At 45.1% G+C, this 13,685-nt stretch overlaps 1 protein-coding gene across 1 annotated transcript in view; it reads left to right on the top strand.

Moving 5' to 3' along the window:
• LOC142315607 (uncharacterized) overlaps positions 1-13,685 on the top strand; it is a 214,621-nt gene that overhangs the window by 165,791 nt on the left and 35,145 nt on the right. The gene's annotated exons all lie outside the window — the stretch shown is intronic.

Raw genomic sequence — 13,685 nt, 5'->3', positions numbered from 1 at the left:
ATGTCTTCTGCTTAGCGATGACAAGAGTGAAGATCGAAAAGAAAAGTGTACGTGATAGTAGGGGGTAAGCTTTGCGTCCACGGTGTAGGGTAATGAAGTTCCAGAGGGGATTTGATTACCGAAGATGTGTATGAGGCAGAACAGAGAGTAGTGAGATGTTCTAGTGTAAGATGAAAAAACACCAAGAGAAAGAAGGAAGGGAGAAGAAATAGAACAAAGAAGAAAATTAGGCAACAATAGATAGAGGAGAAAGGGAGAGGGAAGAGACACACGCAAAACAAAAAAGGGGAGGGGGGGAGGAGTGCGTGGTTTAGAAGCGGCTATATGAAAAAGGGGAGATTAGGGTAGAGGGGTAGAGAGAGGGGGAGGGAGAGGTGATGGGGTTAAGGATAGATGTGACTTGCCCTTAGATTCTCCTTTACTGAGCCAGTAACCTTGAGAAATCCTGAGTTTCCTTAAACATGATCCAAGGTTGCCAAATCCGGGTGTAGGTGTCAGTAGTGTCATTGGCGATTGCAGACAGTTCTTCCATTAGGGCTATGTGTGAGAATTCTTTAAACCAGTCCTCGACAGGTGGCGTCTCAGTCCTCCGCCAGTATCTGGGAATTACTGATCTAGCTGCAATCAGGCAAAACCTGAGGAGATCTCTTTTTTGTGCCCCGATGGAGCCTGGCAGCATGGAGAGAATCGCCACCTGAGGGGTAGGTCTGACCGGGGTTCCTGTGATTCTCGTGTAGGCCACGAATACCGCGTCCCAGAAGGGCTTGAGTTTATCACATTCCCACCATATGTGGGACATTGTCCCCTTTTCAATTCCACAGCGCCAGCATTTATCGACATTTTATGTGTAAAGAGGAAAGCTTTTTGTCTGTCCCCCTTGGAAAACGTAGTTCCCAATTCCCTTTCCCATGCCTGGATATAGTCCGGGCCCGGGTGATCAGGCTGTCCGTTAAGGTGTTTATATATCACTGAGATCAGATGGGGGGGTGGTGAATCCCTTAGGAACAAACCTTCAAACGCTGTTGGCAATGTCAGGTGATGGTGTTGGCCCTCGGCCCTCCATTTCTCCAAAAAGGATCGCAGCTGTCCTTACTGCAACCAAGAGAGTTTCATGGGAGGATCCCTCATCTCTAACTTTTCTCGCGTGTGGATATGTGTGTCCTGTAGTAAATAGCTACTCGAAGATCAGAGTTTTTGTGCCAGCGAAGGAACCTCTCCACCCCCAACGCGGGAGGAAACTACGGGTTGTTGAAGATAGGGGTCAATGGGCTGAGGGGTTTAGTCAACCTGTTGTTTGTTCTCAACCTATCCCACAATGTCAACGTTGCCTTCACCAAAACCCCCTTGGGTTCAATATGTATCTTGTCCCGTTGTCCCACCCATGGGAGGTTCTTCAGAGGTGTCTGTGTGCAATTTTGCTCCAGTTCTACCCACTGTTTTGCGCCTGTCTGGAAGTGCCAGTCAAACAATCTGACCAACACCGACGCCTGGTGATAAAGTCGTAGATTTGGCAAACCCGCCCCCCCCCTCATGCTTGTGTCTAGTAAGGGTGAGGAACTTTATTCTGGGTTTTGCTTGCTTCCATATAAATTTTATAAGAGCGGATTTCATGGTTTTAAAAAAACTTATTGGAGGGTTGATGGGTACAGCCTGGAATACATATAAGAATCTTGGAAGAATGTCCATTTTAAAGGTGTTAATTCTTCCAAACCAAGATAGGGGGTTTTTGTTATATGTGTTGAGGTCCCTAAGGGTCTTATCTAATAGGGTTTGGTAATTTAGTGTGTACAGTTTACTGAGGTCGGAAGGTATCTGAATTCCCAGGTACTTTAATGAGTGTGCCTGCCACTTGAATGGGAAGTTGTTTTGGGATCTTTGGACTTCCGACGCTGGCAATGAGATGTTTAGGGCTTCCGTTTTTTTGTAGTTGACCTTGAAGTTACTGAGGTCCCCATAACGTTCAAATTCCATCATAATTGAGGGGAAGGTGATATGGGGTTCTGAGATATATAGCAACAAGTCATCTGCATAAAGGGCCGTTTTGTATGTTTCCCACCCACGCTCAGACCCCGCACACTGGGGCTCTTCCTGATAGCCACTGCCAAATGTTCCATAACAATGGCATAGATTAATGGGGATAGCGGGCATCCATGTCTAGTACCATTGTGGATCTGGAATGGGGTTGAGAGGGAGCCATTATTTTAGTTAAGAAACCTCCCCTCAGTCCAATCTGTTTAAGGGCCGCCTCCATAAAACCCCAGTGTACGCGGTCAAAGGCCTTCTCGGCATCTATTGACAACAGGCCCATTCCACCCGGGCACGCCCCCGCCCCGGCGATTAACGAGATAGTCTTGCACACATTGTCCCTCACCTCGCGTCCCTGTATAAATCCCACCTGGTCTGAGTGTATTATGTCTGGAAGTATCGGTGACAGTCTATTGGCTAGTAGTTTTGCAAAGATTTTGATGTCTACGTTAATCAACGAGATTGCACGATAGTTTGAAACCATCGTGGGGTCTTTCTCTGGTTTGGGTATTACGACTACGTGGGCCTCCAATGATTGTGGGGCAAACCCGTTGGTATATGTGACTGAGTTAAACACCTTTGTCATAAAGGGCGTAAGTTTGTCTCTAAAAATTTTAAAAAATAATGGGGAAAACCCATCCGGTCCAGGGCTCTTTCCGCTAGGTGTATTATTAATAGCTTCCTCTACCTCTGCCTCAGTGAACTGTTCCTCAAGCTGTGCTGATACTTCGTCCCCTATTACCGGGAGGGCTGTGTCTGCCATGTATTCTTCTACTTGCCTTTGAAATTCCTGGGGATCCAGATCTGATAATTTTCCTTTGATATTGTATAAGTTGGAGTAAAATGTTTTCATTATGTCTAGGATTTCTACAGGGTTGTGTTCCTCTGTCCCATTTGGGTGCCTTATTCGGGGGATGTATTGAGTCTGTATACGGGGATGTAGGAGGCGTGACTTTGGGCGACCACATTTATCCGAATAGTTGTAAAGGGTCTTTTCTATCAGTGTTTCTGAAGATGGAATACCCTTGTGATGAGTTTCTAATATTTGAATTCGGGCCAGGAGGTCCCTCACCTTAGCCTCTTTAGCCTTTTTGATGCGTGATCCCTGTTTTATAAAATTGCCTCTCAGGACACATTTTAGAGCCTCCCACTTAATGTGTGCTGTCCGAAGCATGTACTGAAAGGAATGAGTCAATTGAGTCGTGGGATCCCGAAGCAAAGTGTCGTTGAGTCTCCAACTCCAGTTCTGCTCAGGTCTATCCGGTGGGGACAGTTTCAGAAAAATTGGTGTGTGGTCTGACCACACGAAATTGCCGATGGAGGGGCTGGGTTGCCATTTGAGAGCGTGGTGACTTATTAGAAAAAAGTCAATTGTACAATACGAATTTTGGGGGTTTGAGAAAAATGTATAATCTTTTCCCTGGGGGTTCATTATCCTCAAGATGTACCAACTGCAGTCTATGTATTTCTTTTTTCAACGTCCGCAGGAACCCCTCCGGGACAGCGCTCCTCCCCGATGTGGTGTCCACCCTCGGGTTCAATGTTAGGTTGAAGTCTCCTCCTATCACCACCACCCCCTCAGAAAACCCGGATAAGGTTTTCAGGAAGGAACCGCACGCTTTGCTTGATTCTGACTCGGCGAGTACCATCCCGCCACCGTGTAAAGATTTGAGTCGATTCTGATTTTTATCATAAGGAATCTGCCATTGGGGTCTATAATTGAGTCAACTACTGAGTGACCCAGGTTTTTATGGATCGCTATGGAAACCCCCCCTGGAACGCGATTCCGAGTTGGAGCTGTGGAACCATTCGGTAAAATATCTGTCTTTGATGTTAGGGACATGACCCGTTTTAAAGTGTGTTTCCTCTAGGATGAGTATCTGGATCTTTTGTTTATGCATGCCATACAGAACCTGTGATCGTTTCTGCGGGGTGTTGAAGCCTCGAATGTTAATGGATCCGAAGTTTAGAGACGTCATGTTCACCAGTCACTGTCGTGTCAAGACTTTGTAGGGCCTGTGTATCTACTGATGTGTATTGGTACTGGGGAACAAGGGTAGGATGGGAGGAGGGGAAGGGGGTGAAGGGGGTGGAATAGAGACGAAGAGAGAGAAAAAAAAGTGGGGGGGTAGGGGAAGAAAGAAGAGGGGAGTTGATAGGGAAGTGAGAGAGAGAAAAAAAAAAAAAGCGAAAGCTCAGAGAGTTTTTAAAGAATCAGGAAGAATAGAGTATTGAAGTAGGAGGTAGTAGGGTGTCCCCTAAAGGAGGGGTACCCCCAGAGTCAGAGGGTATGGGGGAAGTAGTTTTCCTAATATACCGCATCCAGCGAGGTAAAACTCCCCCTGTTGGTAGCGAGCTTTCCACCGAGGAGATCTCCCCCCACACCGACAGAACCACAATCTGAAACTCAAAACATATCAACAGTTATCTCATAACCACCGCTCTGGGTAAAGTCCTGATATCATAAACAACAAAAAAAGATTTTCAAATAGTGTATCGAGCACCCTTCATCGAGAGTCAATCGCCCCCCATTTTTCCCCTTCCCCCCCACCTCTCCCTTGATTTTTTCAAGTGACTACCACTGTCTCTAAGGCGGCAGGCTTGACTGCCCCTATGATGGTCTTCTCGTCTTTGATCACACTGTTTGCGCCTCTCCCTCTATCTCCGCCTCAGATAAGACAGTCTCATCAGTTTCTTCCGAGGGAGAAGTAATGGGTGTCTCTGTGAACGAAAAACTGGTAATGACTTGGAAAGCGATGACCTCTCAGCGCGCAACTCCAAACTCAGTGATCATCCCCCCTCCTTCTAGGGTCCCGCCTTCTCTGAGGAAGTGGCGGCGCTGGGTGTGGGGGTTCCCCTCCCAAAAGGCCTGAGGGCAGCTGGGGCCAGTCCGTGACCTCCACCGGCGGAAGGCGTAAAGCTGCAGTAAAGGCGTTGATTCCTCTGGGGTGGCTGAGGGTATGGACTCTACCGTCTTGTCAAACCCTTAGGCGGAACGGGAATCCCCACGTGTATGGCATGTTGTGTCGCCGGAGGACGTCCAAAAGAGGTCTCAGCGCCTTCCGTTTTTGCAGTGTCCATCTTGATAAGTCTGGGAGTATTTGAAGTTGTGTATCTTGATGACGGATGGTTCCAGAAGCACGGGCCCGTGCCATTATGGCATCTTTTAGCTGATAACAATGAACTCTGCAGATCACGTCTCTGGGGTAGGCTTTGTCCAGTGATTTGGGTCCTAAGGCCCTGTGAACTCGATCTAATTCAAGGTTGGTATCCAGAGGGACCTGTAGGAGTGAGTTGAATAAGTGACGTGTTGTTTTGTCCAGCTCACCCGGTTCAATAGACTCTGGGAGGCCCCGTATCCTTATATTATTTCGTCTTCCTCTGTTTTCTGCATCATCCATTTGATCAGCTAGGTAGTGCAGTTGGTAAGAATGGATTGACAGGTCAGAGGAGTGGGTGTTCAATGTTTGTGACATAGATGTGATGGCTGCCTCCACGGCGGTCACTCTCTCCCCCACGTGCTGTATATCATCTTTCAGGGCCATCAGTTCGGCTTTATATACATTTTCTAATTGGGTAACATAGCTCTCCATCTCCTCCCTTGATGGCATATTTTTGATTCTGTTGCATAAGTCCCGAAGATCTGTCAGGGCTGCCTTCCTCAAGAAACTGAGGCCTTCATTCCCCTGCTGTAGCATTTGATCCTGGGTTCCCTGTGGGGTGTCAGCGCCTCCCCAGGGAATGCCTGTATTCTGAGACTGGGCTTCCTTCCCCTGATCCAGGGTCCCCGTCTCCTGAGACTGAGCTATATGCTGTGAGTCATGGGCTGGGGTTGCCTCTGTATATGGTGAAGCTGCAGTCTGGAGGCCCTCCATGTGCTCCACTATGGGGGGTGGCTGCTGTCCCATCCTATCAGCCTCATAATGTTTTTGTGGATCCTGTCTGTGCCCACTTGCCTGCTGTTTTGGAGAGGTGTCTGGGATTATCTTTTCACTGGTGTCCCTGCCTGCAGCATGCCCCGGGCGCCGCTTATCTCCCCACACCGCTCCTGAGGTCCTCCCTCCACCTCCGACTGTGCTGCCAGCTCTAGTGTTCCTCCTGCTTCCACCGCGGCGCCATCTTGGCCTCGTGGTGCGGGTCCCAGTCCACCCCCTCCTCCTCTGACCTGCATTTGAATTGTTGCCTGCTCGCCTTCCACCGGTTCCGCTGCTCCTTCGCTGTTCTCTCCAGGGGTGAGTGTGTCTGCCGGCGGTTCCCTCTGCCCTGCACCGCCGCCCGCCTGCGACGCCATTACAGGCCCTGGTCCCCGCTGCCCCGTCTGGCCCGCTACATGAAGCAGGATATGTCCTGGGACAGGGGCTCCACGGTGCCTGTCGCGCTGGAGGGTGCTCCTTTCTTCTTTCTAGCACCCATGGAGGTCTTTCTGGGTGCTGTGGTGCTCTGTAATATTGTGATTCTGTCGGCCTGGGCTGGGAGCTAGAGAGACGTGTGTCTTTACTCCTCCATAGCCAGGCCACCGAGGGGTGCATCTTATAATCTGAATTTGCGAGAGACCGGGAAATACTGCGGCGAGGCTGCGGCGGCTGTGGGCGGCTGTTCGGGGGTCTCCGGCGGCTGGATTGGCATTGGAGGGTGGGTGGTGATGACTTCAAATAATACAACCCAGTGTCGGCACTTGTGCAGATGGAATACTCGGCTCAATCTCTCATCTGCGCACGTGCCGCCTCTGGCCTTTTGATCTCCCAGCAGCGGACTTCAGGAAAATGGCGCCCAGAGGTAGCGCTAGTGTAATGCCCCTGCAACCGGGTCGTTACAGGGTATTAAATGTTACCCCATTTTTCCCGGGCAGGAGGAGAAAAGTCCACACACACACACACACACACACACACACACACACACACACTGGCTGGAAGGAGTTGATAGCTTTTGCAGCATGAAGTTTTGAGTCCATGACTCATCCTGTCTCCTTAATGAGCAGGTGGCTGGACACAGGCAGGTCCCCATGACAACCAAGGAGAGGGGGGCCTGAATAGGAGTGAGTTTAGTGTAGAACACACAGAAAGTTTGTCAGAACGTCAGAGGCTGCAGTGGAGTGCAGACTTACACAGGAGAGCTCCTGTTGAGGAGATGCCACGAGACCAGGGCTGATAACATCTGGAGGAAGGGAATGGAGCTGAGGACTGGGGATCCCTGGAGAAAGTTGTACCCTGTGGTGGTTGGTGTGTGCCCGCTACCGGGCAAGAGAGAGACAGAGAGGCGGCGAGTTCCCAAGATGCTCTATGCTATGGGGACGGCACTAACGCACACGGAAGGGAGTGACCCCCAGACCACCTCACCGGACGCCCTTCCTCCTACCTGCCCGGGACCGACCAAAGGCTACAGGCGGCGAGGACCAGCACCCGGGTGCGATGTGGAACGGACTTTTAATAAAGAACAACTGGAACCGCACTCCGTGACTACTGTGAGTAATGCCGCTGCCCTGTGCCCCCGGTGTCCCTGAATACTGTTGCCCTGGGTCTCATTAACCTCCTGGGGCTCCCCCGCTCCACCCGTGGGGAGCGATTCCATCCGGCTGCCTGTAACACCTGCCCCGGAGAGAGACTGCGCAGCGGCGGCTGAACACCTGGCCGCAAACCACGGGTGACGCTGCAAGCATCCCCCGTCCCCGTCCCATACCGTTTCCTGGGGGAGAGTGATGGCAAGCTCTCCAGGAACCCCGTTATCCTCCTTCCATCCCCCTTGTAACACCGGACTGACTGTCGGACTTTCCTTTTATTGAAACCCGCCGTGGGTCACGGAAGCCGGGTCAGGCCACTCACAGCCTGACCCCGAATATCACCGGCCCGGTGACCGTGCGAGCCCTGCAAGCCCCGGCGCGGGTGTTTCACTTGCACATATGAGATCTTGGCTTGCCATTGAGCCGAAAATCCTCATGCCCGCCGGAGCCCGAACCTCAGTTTTTGCTGCAGCAACAGCACAGCCTACAGTTTCGGAACATCCACCGCCCCTACCTCCTGTGACTCCGGTCCACCACTGCTGCAGCCCCCTTCAGTAAGACACCACTGGATTATAAAACAGACCCCATTTTAATTTTCACCTTTTTTTGCTCTGAAGTTGAGGTGAGTCTTATAATCTGGTGCGTCTTATAAACTGAGAAATATGGTAAATAAATTCCTGATGCAGAATAGGAGGAATTGGGAACGAGTTCTGGGCTCTATGACAGATGACCAGTGGACAACTATTTTGGCACAGACCCCCGACTTGCTGGCTCCGAGAGATAGAGGCCATCTCAACTATTTCTACCCCTTCATAAGGTATATAGGACACTTAGCCTATTATATAAAGTAGGACTTATTTTTTTCATTGCAGATTTGAAGCAGTTTCAGATCTCCAGCATGTCATTTCTTTCCACATTTTTCCCCTATTTTAATGAAAAGGTAAAAATGTATTAATAAATGCGCGCATCTTATGCAGCCTTTTTCCTGCCAACACAGATTTTTCAGCTGCAAATACTAAGCTTGTGCAGATCCCCTCACACTGACCAGAGCCATGCCAGATCCTGCTTACGGTATGACTTTAGAGACCACTGTAGCTGGGTGACCCCAAGCCATTACTCACTTGGGATCATCATGACTGCTATTGACACCATATGACTGCAAGCACGGGTTGCCGATGGGTACAAAATGGGAGACCCCCAACCTCAAGCAAAGCGATATCACTGGCATTACTGACAGCATTATCAGAGGGGTGGGTTAAAGTGACCCACATTCGGTGATAACACCGACAGCAGCTATTACACCAGGGCGCCTGCAATGATACATAACTGACATCTGCTGATAATTTTCCCCACTTACCTTCTAAGCTGTCACAATCATTGTGCTATACATGTATGGCAGTTTGTGGGAAAGAAATAATAAAAAAAATATATATTGCAGTCAAACAGAAGACATTTTAGGACTTTTCCATCCCCATTTAAATGAATATGTTTGGAACCTTTCTTTTATTTCCATTTTTCTCATTCTAAATCATTAAAAAACTGAAACAACAAATGGTAATGTGATCCCGAGCCTTAGAACACAATGTAAAGATATTGGAATGACAGTTATATTTAGTGCTTACCGTGGCTGGAAATGAGGCGCTTCTTGCGAGGAACTTCCTTCTCCTCGCTACGCTTGCGTTTCCCTAAAATATATACCAGAATTGATTATAATCCTCATTGACATAACAGATTTCAGCAGAGGAGCAGTCTCCAACTCCCAACACTGGAAGAAGCAGAACCTATTACACACCGTATGGACAAAAGTATTGGGACACCCTCATTACACCCAGGGAAGTGTTATGGCTTCCCATCTAAATCTATAGTCAATAATATGGTTGGTCTCCCTTTGCATATAATACAGGATAAATCATATAAGAAGGGGTCAAATGTCGCGCTTCCAAAGTAAGGAACAATCCAGAGGATTCTTTTCAGTTACTATTTCTACGTGTTTTGGAGAAATCTTTCTCCTTCTTCAGGAGCAATCACATACTGTGCATATAATACAGCTCCCACTGTTTAGGAAGGCTTTGTAAAGAATTTGGGGGGTCAGTATACAGATCTTTGCCCATTCATCCAGAAGAGCATTGATCAGGTCAGTCACTGATGTTGGATGGGGGACCTGGCTTGCAATCTCTAGGTCATCCCGGAGGTGTTTGATGGAGTTGGGGTGCACTCACATTAGTGTTTATTCTCATTTCTGGGAGGTAGAATGAACATGAAACAGCAATTCAGGAATAGATTTTTTTTTTTACGATGTTCACTGTTTGGTAAAAGTAGCAGCACAGGTTTATTCTTAGGGTCAGTAAGATTACAGCGGCACCACATTTATATCATTTTTTTATGTTTTGTTGCTTATACACAATAAAAACGTTTTTTTTTAAAAAAAAAAGATTTTTTTTTGCATTGCTGTATTCTCAGACCTATAACTTTTTTATTTTTCCGCTGATAGAGCTGGGTGGCAGCTTGATTATTATGGGATAAGATGTAGTTTTCAGTAATACAACTTTTATTTCTGTTCAACTTTTTGATCGCGTTTTATTCCACTTTTTTCCTGCGATAAAATGAAAAAGTAGTTTTTTGCCACTTTTTTTAAAACTGGTCACTAAAGGGATTAAATAGTGTGACAGTTTTATAGATCAGATCATACTGGACACGTCAATACCATATATGTCTACTTTTTTTGTTTTTGTATAAATGATGGTATTTTTTCTGTGCCTTTTTTTTTCTTTTTGTTGGGATTTTTAAGGTTTTTTTTAACTTTCTTACTTAGTCCCCATATAGGACTTTAACCTTTCTTAGTCTGAACGCTGGTTTTATAGATTGCCATGCACCAGCATGGCAATGCATTATACTGTCACTGTTAGACTGGTAGATCGCCGGTCACCGCACATGGCAGACTCGGAGGTCATCATGTGACCTTCGGCTGCCAATGACAAAACTCCGCTCCCCTGTTATAGTGTCACAGTGAGCTGGAGAGGTAAGAGAAGGACCACACTGCTTCTCTTTTTTTTTTTTGTTTTATAAACTGTTTATTTATTAGTAAGAATTTTTCATTTAAACATAAAACTGCAAAGTTGTACAGACAATACTTGTGGACTAGGGGCAGACAAAGGGAAAAAGGGGAAGGGAAGAGCAGGAAGGATAGCCAACATGTGATACATGCAAAACACCTGAGCATTTAAAAAAAAAGGTAGATATTTTTTGTTCTAACAACTAGTTACGACTGTCCATAAAAAGATCCCAGGCCGACCATGTTCGTTACGATATTTTCGTAGGAAATTATGCAATACACAGCGTGCTTTCACCACTCTATCCACAGTAGATATTTCTATCTGAATTGCGGTATGTAAAACACGCCATTGGCTTCACATGATGCCGAAGGTACACTCGACATACCTTCTGGCTCTACTTAGTCTGTAATTAAATATGCGCTTACTAGCATCCAAACCTCGCCTGGGATATGGACGTAGCAGATTGGGGAGAAGTGGGAATGCCTCATCTGCTACAAAAACAAAAGGTGTGGGTTCTTCTGAGCCAGGTAATGGTTTAGGCTGTGGGAAAGCATCATTGTTAATTTTAATTTGATTCCAAAACTCAGAATTTTGCAGAATTCTAGAATCCCCTGTGCTTCCATAGGAACCGACATCTATGGCTATAAAATTATAATTTGAATCAGCTACAGCCATTAGTACTATAAAAAAAAAAAATTCTAATTAAAAAATGTAGATCATGATCTAGGTGGTTGTTGAATGCAAATATGTTTGCCATCTATAGAACCGAAACAATTTGGAAAGTTGGCTACTTCTTCAAAATTTTTAGCAACATTCATCCATAACTCATTATTTGGCATTGGCATCACAATTGGAGTTAGAATTTTCCATATTGCTCCACAGGTTTCATTTACGATTTCCGAAATTGTCGTTTTACCAAGGCGAAATTGTAAATGCAGCGAGGCAAAGCTTTCGCCAGTAGCCAGAAATCTGTAATTTTAAGTTAAAAAATGTAAAATAATTCTTAATATAAAAATTAATTTAAAAAATAGCATGAAAAAATTAAAAAATAATTAAAAAAAAAAATACCTTAAAGTCACAAGAAGCCTTTCCTCAGCTGATATTGCTTGCCGCATAAACGTATCAGCATGGGTGATTTCTGAACGTACAAGCAACAGCAAATCATCAAAACCATGTATTGGTAACTGGCAAAAAGCTATGAATTTATCACCATACCTTTAATGTTGAAAAATGTGCAAAATTAATTTCAAAATAAAAACTATTTCATTAATAATTTAAAAAAAAAAAACAACATGCTTGCATTATAAGAATTCTCAAATATAAATTAAAAAAAATAATAATTTACAAAAAACAACACAAAGGTTACATAATTAAAGAAATTAGCATGAAGCCTTTACATCGTTTACACATAACTTACTTGCGCAACTCACAATAAAAATTATTGAAGTGTCCTTTTTGATGTCTCTCCCTTAATAGAGGATGTACCCACATTCCGGTAAAATTTTGCAGCTGCTGTTAAATATAAATATTATTAAATTTAATTTTAAAATAAGCAAAATTTAAGAAACATTTAATGTTAAATTTAAAATTAAATAAAAAAATATTAATTTTAAAACACACACCTGCATCCTTCTGCGACGATGTAAAAGCATCAAGATCAAGAATAAACGATGCCTTTGAGATCTTCTTAAACGTATTGTTCCTCTGATGCCTAGCATAGTTAGTTGCAATATTAACTAACTTTTGATCCAGAAAATGGCAGCAAGTAGGAAATGACATCAGTAGATGTCTATTTCTACCTTTTTTTTTTTTTCCAAATACTTCACGAATTGAACAAACAACTTTATTTCTTTAAAATCGGTGCGCACAAACACAGCTTTTTAATTACGATCAAAACGCACATAGAAATATAACAAAAAGCACATAACACGCATCATAAAAGCGATGGAAAAGCAATGCAAATGGATGCGTTTTAGCTGCTTCTATGGGCAAAAAGCCAAAAAGACAAAAATCAACTTGGGCATCAATTAGTGTTTTTACATGCGTTTAGAACAACGCAAAGTGTGGTTATACCCTAATGGTCCCCAAAGGCGAAACATTGAGAAGGTAGTTAAAGGGGTCCAAAGCGACCCAATACCCCAAAACTCCACTGATCAATCTCTCTACCTCTCTCCAAAAGGGAACAAGGACCTCGCAGTCCCAAAACATATGCGTGAGAGATCCATTATCGTTTGCACATCTCCAACATTGGTTCGATGTGTTAGGAAAAAGCCTACTGAGGACCTCCAGGGTATGGTACCAATGCATTAACATTCTGTACTTTTTTTCCTTTCGTGTAGTGCATATAGAAGTCTTTGCCGCTCGATCGCAGATGGCCTGCCACATCGGTTTCGGTATCACCCTTCCCAGATATGTCTCCCACTTCGTCATATACAAATGTTGTATTTCTGTGTGTGAAGTAAGCATGTCATATGAGCGAGAGATTAGCCCCTTTGTTGAAGCGCCCTGCCTGCATAGGCCCTCGAACAGGGTGAGCTTAGAAAACGTAGTGGACTTGATCATAGAAATGTCCAAATGACATACCTGTGCGTATGTATAAAAGGCCTCCCTAGGAATTCCAAATCTCTCTCGCAAGGTTGAGAAAGGTAGAAATGTATTTATGCAGGAATCTATTATATCTTTTAAAGTGGAAAAGCCTTGCACGAATCCATGGGTCAATTACCTTATCGGCGCTATCCTTCAAAGCTGGAGTATATAAAAATGGCGTCAGTGGGGACCCAGCCGAGGTGAGTGGAAAGATTTTTTTTTTTTTTTTTGCAGCAAACGTTTGATAATTTATGGATTGTGAAAAAGTAATAGCGGAGCCCACACTGACGCCATTATACAGTCACAATAAACCAGAGATTGGCTAATATTTTTATTATTCATTAGTCCCTGGTAAGAAAACAGATTAATTCAGCAAAAAGGAAATTCTCAATCTATTCCTGTGGTCTTAACACAAACAGACAAATAAATTAGACATGAACAAGTTATTGAAAACATTTTTTTCATTAAGAAATATCAAAAGTGGAAAAAAAAACAAGAGCATTGAAAGCAGATGGCAATGCATT

The sequence above is a fragment of the Anomaloglossus baeobatrachus genome, chromosome 1 (genome assembly GCF_048569485.1).
Source record: "Anomaloglossus baeobatrachus isolate aAnoBae1 chromosome 1, aAnoBae1.hap1, whole genome shotgun sequence".
In the NCBI taxonomy this organism is placed as follows: Eukaryota; Metazoa; Chordata; class Amphibia; order Anura; family Aromobatidae; genus Anomaloglossus; species Anomaloglossus baeobatrachus.
This window is presented reverse-complemented; position numbering and strand designations above follow the sequence as displayed.